The sequence below is a fragment of the Mobula hypostoma genome, chromosome 7 (genome assembly GCF_963921235.1).
Source record: "Mobula hypostoma chromosome 7, sMobHyp1.1, whole genome shotgun sequence".
NCBI lineage: Eukaryota > Metazoa > Chordata > Chondrichthyes > Myliobatiformes > Myliobatidae > Mobula > Mobula hypostoma.
In genome coordinates, this window is record NC_086103.1 from 123959182 (window position 1) to 123974159 (window position 14978).

At 39.0% G+C, this 14978-nt stretch overlaps 1 protein-coding gene across 4 annotated transcripts in view; it reads left to right on the top strand.

The window, feature by feature from the left end:
• Positions 1-14978, top strand: part of dlg2 (discs, large homolog 2 (Drosophila)) — an 841994-nt gene that overhangs the window by 513608 nt on the left and 313408 nt on the right. The window lies entirely within an intron of this gene.

Here is a 14978-nt window from a genome sequence, read left to right on the forward strand (position 1 = left end):
AAACTTCCTCTGTCTTCTCTGCTGCAAAGCTGCAACTCCTCTCCAACAAGTTTCCTGCTGAAGCGGGGCCAGTGTACAAGACAAATGGGAAATTGTTCAATGCTTGTCATTTAGCAAATGATACTTGTATATTTGAACTATCAGAGGCTTAATCCCAGTCACTATTGGCTTTTTCACTGAAGCATTCATCAGGATATTCTTTGCATAAACAAAAAGATTCTACACTTGCTGGAAATCTAGACCAGAACACACATAATGCTGGAGGAACTCAGCAGGTCAGGCAGCATCTGTGGAAAGGAATAACAATCGATGTTTCGGGCTGAGACCCTTCATCAGGATCAGAAAAGAAGGGGGAAAAAGCCAGAATAAGAAGGACGGGGAGAGAAAGGAGCACAAACTAGTGGGTGATAGATGAAACCAAGTGAGGGGAAGTTGGGTGAGTGAGGAAGGGGTTTGATGTGAGAAGCTGGGAGGTGAAAGGTGGAAAAGGTAAAGGGCTGAACAAGAAACGATTTGATAGGAGAGGAGAATGGACCATGGGAGAAAGCAAAAGGAAGGGTACCAGAAATAAGTGATAGGCAGGTGAGAAGAGAAGGGGTGAAAGGGGAGACAGAATGGGGAATGGAAAAAGTTAGAGGGGAGAAACTACCAGAAGTTGAAGAAATTGATGTTCATGATATCAACTTGGAGGCTACCGAGACAGAATGTTACTCTCCAACCTGAGAGTAGCGTAATTGTGGCAGTAGAGGAGGCCATATAGGAGGTTTCATCAAGTACCTTCGCTCTATCTGCCACAACAGCCAGAGTTCTACTTCCCATTCTTATTCTGACGTGTCAATCCATACCTTCCTCTACTGCAACAATGATGCCCCTCCTCCTTCCCTTTCTCCCATGGTGCACTCACCTCTCCACTTCGCTTATTATATCCTCACAGAACTCCGATAAGTTGTCAAACAGGACATGTCCTTCATGAATCCATGCCGTGTCTGCTTGATGCAACCCTCCTATCCAGGTGTCTCAATATTTCTTACTCAATGATTTCTTGAAAAAGTATAACTGCCACTGACTCATGGGAATCCTTGGCCCCTATAATCCAAAAAAAGAGAAGGCGCATCTGGGATAGGATGTGTCCATTCACCAGGATAACACAGAAACCCAACATTAAGGACAAAAGTAGTGCATCACTTTCCAAACTACAGACTTACCTTACTAGATACCTGTGCCTCTGCTTACAGATGTCACATTGGACTGATCAGCCATTCATTAGCTAAAATGGAATGGAAGTAAGTCATTCTCAATCCTGAGGGACTGCCTCATAAGAAGAATGCAGAGAAAATAGGGCAGTACAAAAATAAACATGTTGCTATACAGAGTAATCTATGGCAACAGTAATAGTTTTCTCCTGTTTTTTTTCTGGCTATGTCCATAAGAAATGTTTATGAATAGGTTTTAATCACCAAGCTTGTTACTCATTCCACAAGTCTACTATACTTTCTAAGTTGAATCAGATAACTCCCTATAAATAATACATTAATTCTTCCTAATATTTTGTACAATGAAAACTATAGCATTTTCTAATCATTGGTTGTAGTGTTTTGCAATATTTGTCTTTGACTTTATAATGATTTAATCAGAAGCAATAGCATTATGAAAAAAACTGCAATTCAGGCATCAATATAGCTCCCACTTGAACTCAATATCCCCCTTTGACTATTACTCTCAGGCACATCTGATACTATGATGGTATTTCTAAGGAATTATACAATGATCACACCACCACACGATGGTGTACCTGGTAAGGTACAGAAATGTTTGCCAACCAACTAACTGGAGTGTTTAAGGACATCTTTAACCTCTCACTGCTGCAGTCGGAGGTCTTCATTGGCTTTAATAAGGCATCTATCGTACCAGTGAGCAAGGTGAGTTGCCTTGGTGACTAGCGCTTGGAAGCACTCACATTTACTGTGATGAAGTCCTTTGAGAGGTCGGCTAGCTCTTGCCAGAGCAAGGATCTGAACCCACTGCAATTTGCTTACTGTCACAATAGGACTGCAACAGATGTAATTTCACTGGCTCTCCACTTGGCATTGGATCACCTGGACAACAGCACGGTGCTGTTTATTAATCACGAATGAGGCCTCCATCGGTCAGGGCTGATCATGGATGTTGTATTCTCACTGTCTAGATTTGCAAGCCAGGTCAATACAATATGGAGAGCAAGCTGTTGCCCATGTAGCAAGCTCCCCCTCTCCACACACCTGATGAACCCAAAGGAATGGCAGAGACTGAAACAGTTTGACCCTAGCAGTGTTGCAGCAGTTGCCTGTCAGTGTTGAACTCAACGTAGGGCTGCCTTGGGGGCTCTGGTTCCAGATTTTACATTTCGGGTTTATTCCCGAAGCCTTCCTCATGAGTATCTATAGCCGCAAAGCAGCAGAGGTTTGAGATCAGAATTTTCCTTCTCCTAGATGAGCTGCCAACCATGGCTAATGAGCCCCATCTGCCTGAAGCGACTGGTTTTAAGGCACCACTAGCCTGCCTTCATTGGAACTGTTCTCTTGTCAGTTGAAACGGTTTTGGCAGGCTCAGTAGCTAAGCCACATGTGAAAGCCAGGAGCTAGACTTGGTTGTCTGATGCTATTTGACTCACATGCCATTGGAAGCATTTAATAGGTACTGGGAGCTTGTCCCCACTACCACTCCCGGCTATAAGATCCTTATTGATTACAACTCAGCATCTGATACCATCATCCCTTCAGTAGTACTCAGCAAGTTTCAAAACCTGAACCCCTGTACCTCCCTCTGCAACTGGATCCTTGACTTCCTCATTTGGAGACCACGGTCAGTGTGGATCTGTAATAATATGTCTTCCTCACTGATAATCAACACAGACATACCTTAAGGATGCATTCTTAGTCTGCTGTTCTATCCTCTGTACACTCATGATTGTGTGGCTAGGACACCTCAAGCACCATCTACGTTTGCAAATAACACCACTATTGTTTGGAGAATCTCAAACAACAATGAAGAGACATATAGGAATGAGAAGGACGGGTTGATTGAGCAGTGTCGCAACAACAGCCTTGCACTCAGCATCAGCAATATCAAGGAATTGATTATGGACTTCAGGAAGGAGAAGTTTGAGAACACACACCAGTCTACTTTAAGGACTCAGCAGTGGAAACGGTGAGCAGCCTCAAATTCCTGCACATCAGCATCTCAGAGGGTCTATTTCAGGCCCAATACATTGATGCAATGATGAAGGCATGCCAGAGGCTACACTTCATTTGGAGTTTGAGGAGACTCTAGCAAATTTTTACGATGTGCAATGGAGAACATTCTGAGTGGTTGCATCATTGTCCAGTATGGAGTTTCCAATGCACAGGATCACAAGAGGCTGCAGAAGGTCGTAGGCTCAGCCAGCTGCATCATTGACACAGCCATCCATCAATGTGTCAAGAAGGCAGCATCCATCAGTAAGGACCTTCACCATCTGTGACATGTCCTCTTCTCATTACCAGCATCAGAGATGAGGTATCGGTGCCTAAAGACCGACACTCAATGTTTTAGGATTAGCTTCTTCCTCTCTGCCAGAAGATTTCCAAGTATTACCTCGCTATTCATCTTTTGCACTAATTGATTGGTTTTTCAATTGTAATTTATAGTAATGTTTAATGTCTTGCACCGTACTGCTGCCACAAAACAACAAATTTCACGACGTATGCCAATGATAATAAACCTGATTCAGATTCTGATTCAATGGGGTATAAAATCCAACCCAATAAATGATCATGTGCTGTTAAATTTTAAATTTGAGTCTCAGTATCTTGGCAAGCTGATATACCTGTAAGACTTATACATTGACTTGCTTGATGAATCTTTCCTTTTATTCCTTTTCTAAAATGGGTCTCAGCTTAAAGAATTAAATGTCAGCACCACACACAAAATGCTGGAGGAACTCAGCAGGTGAGGCAGCATCTGTAGAAAACAGTAAACAGCCAATGTCTTGGCCCGAGATCCTTTATCACGTCTGGAAAAAAAAAATAGATGAGTTCAGAGCCAAAAGCTGGGGGAGAGAAGGAAGAATTACAAGTTGGTAGGTGATAGGTGAAAGTGGGAGAGGGAGAGGGGGTGAAGTAAACAGCTGGGAAGGTGAAAGGTGAAAGAGAAAAAGGGCTGGAGAAGGGGGAATCTGAGAGGAGAGAGGAGAAGACCATGGAAGAAAAGGAAGGGTGAGAAGCACCAGAGGGAGGTGATGGGCAAGTAAATGGATAAGGTGAGAGAGGGAATTGGGAATAGGGAATAGTGAAGGTGAGGGGGGGGAGCATTACTGGAAGTTCGAGAAATTGATGTTCATGCCTTCAGGTTGGAGGCTAACCAGACAGAATATAAGGTGTTGCTCCTAAAACCTGAGTGTGGCCTCATCATGGCAGCAGAAGCAGTAGATTGACATAGATTGGGAGTTTGCCTTGCTGAGCAAAATGGGATCTCCTGGTGGCCACCCATTTCAATTCTACTTCCCATCCCCATTCGGATATTTCAGTCCATGACTTCCTCTACTGCTGCGAGTTGTAGGAAACAGCATTTGAGATTAATAAAGCCTTTTGAGGCTTTTAAGAAAGCTCCTTAGTTCTGCTTGCATGTGTTCTATAGTTGTTTTACAAAATCTGCAGTACAGTATAAAATCTTGTAACAGCAGAATTCAGTAGAAGTTACAGCAAAATGACCTTGCCTCGGTCTCTTTCTCATATCCGGTGAGCATTTTTGCAGTTTCTAAACCCTGTCTCGGGTAGCTTACAAAGAGAATCTCAACTGTTTCTGTTTGCCTGAAGAACAGGTCTATTCTGATTCACTTTGAATGCACTACTTTTGTAGATGTCTTCAAATATCCTTTTTCAAAATACTTATAAATGGTGTTGGATGCAGATCCATTGCTAACTTTCAAAAATGAATTGAATAAGTGATCAAACTTGCAGAACAATAGAGAAAAAGAAGGGGTCAAAATAGATACACTTTCTAAAATCTAGGACAGAGTTGTATTTCTTATTTCTAGGCAATATAGGTCTATGGTTTAGCATATTCAAGACCTCATTATATATCATATGCAGTGAATATTTTACTAATTTGCCTTGATATTATGAACACAAAAAAGGAGAAAATGGCTGAAACAGCCTATAATGTTAATCGTAAAGAAATATATCTACAAACCTTCTGTAAATGTTAAAGTTAATATTTCATCATGAAGTTTCTCCCACTGAAAATCTTGTCGTGATCTCAGAATCAGATAAGGAGCATGCCAATTTTTTGTTCATAAAATACATTTGAGTGATTTTGGGACTCTTTGAAATAAGCACACTTTATGAGGCACACATTGGACCTATATTAAACATCTTTCTGTACTGAAATATTTAAGTTACTAACATGATAATACCAAAGGAATTTAAATTGTAACTTTATTCAGTAACTTTACTAGAACTTAAATTTAAATCAGAATTTATTTAGTCTATTATACTTCACTGATTTAGTATGCTGATTTACGTAAAATTTTATTCCTGATTTTCAAAATGCATTTATTATTCGTGGTTTATCTCTTAATTGCAATATCCTCTGCTCAATAATAGGAAGGTACTAATTTTCTACTTTCTAAGCCACTTTAATTCACTTTAGGGAGGAATTCATTCTTTAGTCCTATTATTTGGTGTGGTAAGATGTCACTCACTTAGTCTGCCTTTATCCTAACTATAAATTAGTAAATTAACGACTGTTTACTCATTTTCAATTAACCAAACTTCTCATTTATTAAAAAATATACATGTCATTATATATGCTAAATTGCAGGTTTCTTCCTCAGTTGTCATTTTTATTGTTTGGACTATCGTTATTTCCATTTATCATATAACATCTTAATATAACATTTTATTGTTGCATTTTTCTTTTGGAATAACATGTGTTGGTAGTCTGTAAAATAACCCTAATGGAAATTTCAACTATAATATTTTCTAATTAAGGGATTTTTGCATCAGTATATTTTCACCAAATTCAGTGGACAATTTTGTAGAATTATAGGTGAGGCCCCAGTTCTGTGAAGAACTATAGATAGATAAAGAGAGTGAGAGTGAAAGGAGAGAGGGAGGGAGAGAGAGAGAAAGAGAACAACACACTAGTTTTCAGTTGCTCATTCCACTGTTTTATACTCTGTATTGCTTATGGGCATGTCACCGAGAATCAGGTAATTTTCATATAGCATATACAAACTATTGGACCTGAAGTGCATAAATAAGTTTTTCTTCATAAATCAGTAGTGAGCTCAATTGGTGTGGCGCTGACTGGAAGTATAGCCTTTATTTCAGCTCCAATGTGCTTCTTTAACCAGTGTTCCTACTTTAACAATAAAATCATCTCTAAGAGATTTAATGATTGCCATTGACTTTGAAAATACCATCAGAAGTAGTTATTCACCATAAATCATTAACTATTGTTAAGACCTATCTTTAAGAAAGGTGATTATAATATATGCATGCATTTATTTACATGATATTGTTAAGGTTTAATATTAACCTAATTAATGTTGTATGTGGCAAGAACATATTTTGAATCCTGACTAAAATGTTCATTGAATAATTCAATAAAAGAATGACAGAATATAGAGGAGATTGTTCCATCCTTGTTTATTGTGCATCAAAATACTCAGGGCCGGTAGTTAATATATGTGTTAAATATTTACATATTTATGAATGGCAGCCATGTGTGACAACAAAAAACTTGCACAACATGTTGCTGTAACATGACAGATCACCATATGTCCTGGCTATAAAAACAGCTGAATAAATATTTGACACCTGCCTAAACTACACTCACAGGCTTAGTATTTTAAAGTTATTTTAGTTTTTTTTCACTATCACATTTGATATAGGCAGCCAGCCTCTTTAGTTAAGAGGGTAAATGGTAGAGTTCCATTATTTGAATCTTTGGGGAGCTACTTACTTAAATTTAGTTGACAGTTTCAGGATAGAACATATACCTTCAAGTATTTTTCATGTAGTTGTAAAATAAGGTATGACAAGGAGTTTCCAGAGAAATTAGCCATTTGTTGCGAAGCATTGCTTTCATAGATTTCAGAATAATTTAGTATTATTCCAGATTTGTTCGTGAAAATTTGTTTTATAATGTCTAAGCTTCTTCGGCTAGCACTCAGGGAAAACCAGATTGTAAAATCACAACTGATTTGAAATTGAATCCATTAGGATTCTGTACAAAATTTAACAGTATACTGGAACAATAAAAACAGCTTTTAACAAATAACTCTGTAGGAGGTTGTTCTTGTTTTCATTCATACTTTGAATCTACAACAACTAATGATTTCTGCCCTGTTGTTATTTAGTAGAACTGTATGAATGTAGATATTGTGAAGGCTTGATTGTGCATCAATACTGTGATCCTTATTTTCAACACCTTAGCAAATATTTATGTATATCCAGGGATTGTATCAAGCTAAATATAAGACTATAACCTACAAAGCTATGTAGCAACCTTAGTCATTAGTCTTCAGAAAAAAGGTATGAAATAAAAGATGGGAAATTAGAGCAGAAATTGGTGATTTGGCCTTTCTGAATGATTCAGACTGAGCTGTGCTGCCTCTCAGAAATAGATTACATGATACTTACAATGGTAATGTATGTGATGACGGGAAATGGCATTGCTTTAAACTTGCAGGTAGCTTTGGGAAAATTGTTGAAACAAGTTAAAAATAGGTGAAGGGAGATCCAAAAAGATCAATTTTAAAATATATTGTTCCTTTGCTTAGCGCACAGTATGCTTTCCCTGGAATAAAAGTACAAATAAAATCTGCGCTAGAGGAGGTTATTATTAAATTATGTGCAGAGAGGTGTAAATACAAATGAGATGCCCCAATATTTGTCTGCACAGTTCTTCCCAGCCTAGAGACTTCCATTGTAGCAAGCTTAGTGGAAGAGACATTAGTACGTCAGAGTGGTGCAGCAATTCATAAAGCATGTGCAGCCAGTCCAAGGTTGCAGGCCTAAGCCCCCACCCAACCACAACCTTTACAGGCAACCTCCCTGCATTGAACTGTGACAGGATAGGGCAAGGATTCATGCCAGGTTCTTAGTGTTTGTCAGTATAACAGTGCACAACAGAGGGGAGGCAGAGGTTTACACAAAATTTGCAACACTGAGTGGGATGCCTTTTGTAAACTAAAACTGAGGCCATACTGTGCCTGTGAGTGCTCAGTCTGAGAGATCAAGAATGCTGAAGTGAACTAATGCTTTTTTAGGTAGTATCTGAGTACAAATGTGTTTGGCTTTAATGTATGGATCTATTTTTTAAAGCACATTGACTCCCCTTTAGTGCTAATGATTGACTGATAACTTACCCATGTACATTGATCTGTTGCTCTGCACATGTGCATTCTGCCTCCTTCTCCCTCTCCCTCTCCCTCTCCCTCTCGTGAATATACCAGTTAACCTCACCTCCGCGTGCGTACTTTGATTTAATTGATATGTAGTTGCACAGAATCAACATTGGCTCCAAAAACGAAGTAGACTGAAAAAGTTTCAGCAGTTTTATTCAATGGATTTGTAATAAAAGACTTAAAACTTCCATCAGAATATGTTGAAAAATTTTGTTAAAAATCCCATATGTATTTAAGCACTCATGTTGCTGGATGAGTCATACAATAGCTGAAGTGAGTGATTTAGTTTTCATCCTGAGGATTTCCTCAAATATTTAGCACCATAATGGAGTCTATTCATTTTGAAAAAGATAGGTAGTAGTCTTTAAGTGTTATAGTAGATGGAACTGCCACTGCATTGCAGTATCACTCCAGCTGCCGCCTACTGCAGAGCCTTGGAATGACATTATAACAGGAAGGTATTTTTCTCATTGATGAGGTGGCTCAGCAAGCCAATTAAACTTTGCAGGCTATTGACCATATTAAAAAAAACTTTCTAATTATAATTTAATTAGATCAATTGATGGAAACGGTTTAGAAAACCATGTTGTGTATTTGGAAGCTATTTTACTAGTTTATTGCATCTGCTCTTTAGTTAACCTTGACTGAATTTTCTCCTTAATTGTGTCATGATGTATTAATAGTGACTGTTGGACAGGACTATGTGATAAAGGAATGTGAACAAATGTGCCAGGGCTTGTATCTTTGTTCTCCAAAATCCTTTTAGTCATTTGTCACTCTGTCAGTGGTGTAAGTAATTCAGTTAACTCTTCAAATACCAAGATTCCATTCCCTGCTTATCTTAAGTAATAGAGTTAACATTTCAGTTCAGTTCAAATTTTTCACAATGTCTTTTTACATAAAGATATGTTAGGTTTTTTTTCATATAAATTGACATGTATGCTGATATTTAATTATATAAATCTGTGCCAGAATGATTCATGCCAGATGTAATTTTATCATTGGGTTACATACCGTAGAAAATTATGTCTCTTCCAGGTTCTTGATTTCTACAGCTCAAAGTAATTCATTCTAGGATCAAAATGGCTGATTTAAATATTCTGAGAAGGACTGAGAAGGACTGATAAGGAAAGTGGTTTGAAACTACGTCTTCTTGCTGGTGGATCTAAAACTAAAGACTGGAATTTCAGGATAAAAGGTCAATCAGTTAAATCTGACAGGAGGCAACATTTTTTTACAGATACTTTTCATTCTAAGGAATTATTGCAGAGGGCGTAGATGCGGGACTTGATACAAGGTTGACATTGATAGATCTTGAACAAGAGAATTTGGGATTACAAGGGAATTTAGGATTACAGGAATCTGATAGGGAAGTAAAGTTGTACAAGGAGGTACTGAGGCCTTTACATGTGAAACACTTGATTCTGCAGGTAAATTAAAAGTTCAAAATAAATAGCTCTATTCTGTTAAAGCTAATTGTTAATCATTTCCAAATAAACAGGAGAAAAGAAACAGGAGGAATCCGTTCTACCTCCCAACTACTTCATTATTTATTAAGGTTATGGTTGATTCTATGCCACAAATCTACACATACCGCTACAAATAAGCATTTCCTTGTCTGTAAAGACTTTGCAGAGCATTACTTAGAAGATACTATAAATATGTGGATGAAGGTCTTGTGGTTTGATGAAACTAAAGTGGAACATTTTTGCCTCAACACTGAGCAGTAGGTGTGGCGTAAATTTAATACTGTGTATCAGCCTAGTAGTACCATCCCTACTGTAAAGTATGGTGGAGGTGGATCATGATATGGGGGATGCATTTCAGCAACAGGAACTGGAAATCTGCTCAGGATTAATGGGGAGATGAATGCTGCTAAACAGCGAGAGATCCTGGATAAAAACCTACTAGCCTCTGCCAGAATGCTTAAACTAGGGAAGAAGATCATTTTTCAGCAGAACAACAGCCCAAAGCACAGAACCAAAGCAGCCATGGTATGGCTTCAAATGAGGAAAATTAATGCTCTTGAGTGGCCCAGTCAGAGTTCCGACTTTAACGCCTTTGAACATCTGCTGTCCACCACCAATTAACCTGGCATAGCTTGAGCAATTTTGAATGGAGGAATGGGCAAATCATGCACCATCACATTGTGCAAAGCTAATAGAGACTTTTCCAAAAAGACTACTGGTTGTAATAACTGTGAGAAGTGGTTCAACTTAGTGCTGAGCAAAGGGGGATGAATACTTTTGAACTGCTGACATTTCAGTGTCTGAATTTTTAGATTTTCATGTTTTACTGTTTTCCCTACTTTGGGTTTAAACAAAAGGAGCATGTGATTCACAAATAAAAATACTCAAATTGATCAAAATCTTGGTTGTAATCATTATTTGTGTGAACAAAGGATTGGGTTTATCAAGGTACTGTATAGTAAATGGCAGGACCATTATGAGCAATATTGTACAGAGGTATCTTGGGATACTAGTCCATAACTCTTTGAATGTGGTAAAGAGTGTATATGATATAGTCACTAAGTTGGTTGGGGCATTGAGCATCAAGGTTTGGCAAGTTATATTGCATCAGTAGAAAACTTTTGTTAAGCTATACCCCCTTTAGATATAGTGTGCAGTTCTGATCACCACATTACAGGAAAGATGTGGATGCTTTGTAGAATGGGTAGAAGAGGTTCACCTAGATTAAAAAGTATTTGCTGTCAGGAGAATGTAGGTAAATTTAATTTCTCTAGAATAAAAGAGTTATGCCTTACATAAGTTCATATACTTCTATCAGGGAGTGGTGAAGGCTGAGGGCCGACTGATGGAAGCACATAAAAATATAAAAGGCATAGATATGTTAGACAATCAAAGTCTCTTTCCCAGGGTGGAAATGTGAAATACCAGAAGTCATGACTTTAAGGTGAGAAAGGTAAAGTTTATAGGAGATTTACGAGGCAAGTTGTTTTACACAAAGTAGTGGGTGTTTGGAACGTACTGTCAAGGAGTGGTGGAAGCAGATATAAATACAAAGCTTAAGCAGCAATTAGACAGGTAGGGAATGTGCAGGCAGATGGGATTAGTTTGAATATTTAGAATAATATGGCACAATGGCCCACATTGGCATTGTGGGCCTTAGGGCCTTGAGATGCTCTGTACTGTTCTATAAGTTAAGGTATGGGATGTGGCTGAGGTTCTGAATAAGTACTTCTCATCTGTATTTACCTAGAAGAAAGATGTGGAAGTTGGTGAGTTCAGCGAGAGGGTACTAAGATAATCTTGAGCAGGTCAGTATTTGAAAGGAGCTTATGTTAGATGTGTGACATGTAAGGTTTGATAATTTTCCAGGAACAGATGAGATCTATCCCAGTGCAGCATGGAAATACGGAAGGGAGGTGATATTTGGGATCCTGATGGAAATTTATGCATCTTCATTAACCCCAGATAGGGTGCCAAAAGACTGGAGGAACTCTCGTGTTGTTCCTTTTTATGGGATTGCCTCCAAGGATAAGCCAGGTAATTACAGGCTGGGGAGCCATATGTCATTGATAGAGAAATTATTGTAAGGGATAGGATTGATGTTCATTTGGAATGGTGCCAACTAATGAGGAGAAGCCAGTGTGGCTTTTTAGTGGGTTGTTTACTCATTGTCCCCTTCATTAGGGACACTTGCACATCTGCTTGTCAATGTAAATTTCTAATCGGTCAATCATGTGGTAGCAACTAAATGCATAGAAGCATGCAGACATGGGTAAGGGGTTCAGTGTTCAAACCTAACATCAGAATGGGGAAAGAAATGTCCTCTAAGTGACTGAACACAGAATGATTGTTGGTGCCGGAGGTGGCAGCGTGAGTTTCCCAGAGAGTGCTAATGTTTTTGTAATTTTCATGCACAGCAATCAGAGTTTACAGAAAATGGTGCAGAAAACAAAAATCATCGGTGACCTGCAGTTCTGTGGGTTTAAATGCCTTGTTAATGGGTGAGGTCAGAGGAGAAAGGCCAGACTAGTTAAAGCTGACAGGAAGGTGACTGTAACTCAAACTGGTGATGTAGGACAGTAAATGTTGTCTATATGGACTTTACTAAGGCATTTGACAATGTCCCATAGGGTAAGTTACTGCAGAAGGTTATGGCACTTGGGATCCTAAACAAGCTGACTAATTGGATCTATGCAATGCACACGAAATGCTGGAGAAACTCAGCAGGCCAGGCATCATCTATGGAAAAGAATCAAGTTGATGTTTCAGGCTGAGACCCTTCAGCAGGACTGGAGGAAAAAAAGATGAGTAGATTTAAAAGGTGGGGGGAGGGGAGGGAGAAACACCAGGTGATAGGTGAAACTGGGAGGGGGAGGGGTGAAGTAAAGAGCTGGGAAGTTGATTGGTGAAATAGATACAGGACTGGAACGGTGGGGGGGGGGGTATCTAATAGGAGAGGACAGAAGCCATGGAAGAAAGAAAAGGGGGAGGGGTGTCAGAGGGAGGCAATGGGCGAGCAAGGAGGTAAGGTGAGAGAGGGAAAAGGGGATGGGAGTGGTGAAGGGGGGGGGGTCATTATCAGAAGTTTGCGAAATCAATGTTTATGCCATCAGGTTAGAGGCTACCAGACAGGATATAAGGTGTTGTTCCTCCAGCCTGAGTGTGACCTCATCATGACATTAGAGGAGGCCATAAATTAACATACAGTACTCTACTGTCACGATGAGGTAGGGCAGTACATGTCTAATGGATTTTACTAAGGCATTTGACAACATCCCACATAGTAAGTTACTACAGAAGGTTATGGCACATGGGATCCAAGGTGAGCTGACTAATTGGATCTTAAACCTACTTGGTGATAGAAGGGAGAGTGAAGGATGTTTTCTGATTGGAAGTCTATGATCACTGATGTATCACAGGGTTCCTTATTATTCTGGATATACAGTATATTGACGGATGTTAATGCAGAAGTTATGATTTGTAAGTTGATATGAAAGTTGTGACAGATAGCAAGGAAAGTTTTCTCAGACAACAGCAGAATACATTGTAGATCAGATTGAAATTTTGATAAGAATTTTGGCAGATGGAATTTAATCCCATCAGCTATGGTGGTGAAAAAGGTCCTGGATGAGGTTGTGATGCAGAAAATACAGAGGAGATTCACCAGGATGTTGCCTAGATTGAAGGGTTTTAGTTATAATGAGAGATTGGGAAAGACTGTCTTTATTTTCTGTGGAGTGAATGAGACTGAGGGGTGACCTGATAGAAGTGCAATATATGCAACTATAAGAGACATGGATAGGGTAGATAGTCATAGTCATTTATTCATAGTAGAGTTATCAGAAACAAGTGGGCATAGATTTTTGGTGAAAGTTTTAAAGAAAAATTGATAAATATATAACAATTTTAAAAAGTAGTGAGCTACAATAGTGTTCATGGGTTCAATGACCATTCAGAAATCTGATGGCAGAGGGGAAGAAGCTGTTCCTGAATTGTTAAGTGTTTTTAGTTGTGGAGTATAATCAGGACATATTAAAAATGGTGCAAAATGTAGGTTTAACTTTCATCTGATAACCAAATGATGCTGGGCATGCTGCAGTAGCATGCTTGACATTGCTCAGTTAAGAAAGAGTCGTAAACAGAATTGCAGGAATTAACAGAAGCAGGTCTGAACAAAAACCTTCTCCAGTCTTGTATCCCTTTTGCCAATCAACCTTCCAGCTCTTAGCTCCATCCCACCCCCTCCTGTCTTCTCCTATCATTTCGGATCTTCCCCTCCCCTCCCCCTCCCACTTTCAAATCTCTTACTATCTCTTCTTTCAGTTAGTCCTGATGAAGGGTCTCGGTCCAAAACATCGACTGTACCTCTTCCTATGGATGCTGCCTGGCCTGCTGCATTCACCAGTATTTTTTGTATGTGTTCCTTAAAGGATTAGGAAGTTTTATACAGAAGAGAATATTAGATTCAGATGAGGGTCTGGATTTATTACTATTTTGCAGATAAGCTACTTAGCTCATTTTGAAGTTATTCGCTGTAATTCTGACCTTCTCCCTGGATGTCCTGGTCTCATCACAATGGCAAAGCAAGCATTAGAAAATTGGTTTTCCTACACCCCTGGCTGATTCAGCTTTCCACATCAGTTCAAAGTTCAAAGTACACTTATTATCAAAGTACATACAGTATATGACAGCATATACAACCCTGAGATTTATTTTCTTGTGGCCATACTCAATAACTCTGTCAAATAATAACCATAATAGAACCAATGAAAGACCACCTAATCTGGGTGTTCAACTAGAGTGCAGAAGATAACAAACACTGCAATACAAAAAGAAAGAAATAATAATAATAAATAAATAAGCAATATATATTGAGAACATGCAATGAAAATTCCTTGAAAGTGAGTCCATTGGTTGTGGGAACATTTCAATGCTGGGGTGAGTGAAATTATCCCCTTTGGTTCAGGAGCCTGATGGTTGAGGGGTAATTACTGTTCCTGAACCTGGTGGCATGAGTCTTGAGGTTTCTATACCTTCTTCCTGATGGCAGCAGCAAGAAGGGAGCATATATAATGGGT